The sequence below is a fragment of the Sinocyclocheilus anshuiensis genome, unplaced genomic scaffold (assembly GCF_001515605.1).
Source record: "Sinocyclocheilus anshuiensis isolate Anshui unplaced genomic scaffold, SAMN03320099.WGS_v1.1 scaffold20, whole genome shotgun sequence".
NCBI lineage: Eukaryota > Metazoa > Chordata > Actinopteri > Cypriniformes > Cyprinidae > Sinocyclocheilus > Sinocyclocheilus anshuiensis.
Window position 1 is genome coordinate 2,323,592 of NW_015558646.1, and position 258 is coordinate 2,323,849.

Here is a 258-nt window from a genome sequence, read left to right on the forward strand (position 1 = left end):
CACCCAGTTCTCAATTCGAGAAGGGGGCTCGACCTGCAGCATGTTCCAAAGCTGGAACAGCTAGCAGTAATTTACCTTAGCTGAGGGAGCACAAACCCAGCTCTCAGCAAGAGGGGGGCTCGACCTACAGCGCGATTGTTAGAAGCAGAAGGGTAAGTGTACTGCAATCTAGCCAAAAAACTCAGCGCATCAGAGAGGCAAAGGAAGGGCCTAGTTCGCCTGATGCTGCTGGTTCCAGGTGCTCTGGGAAAAACAGAG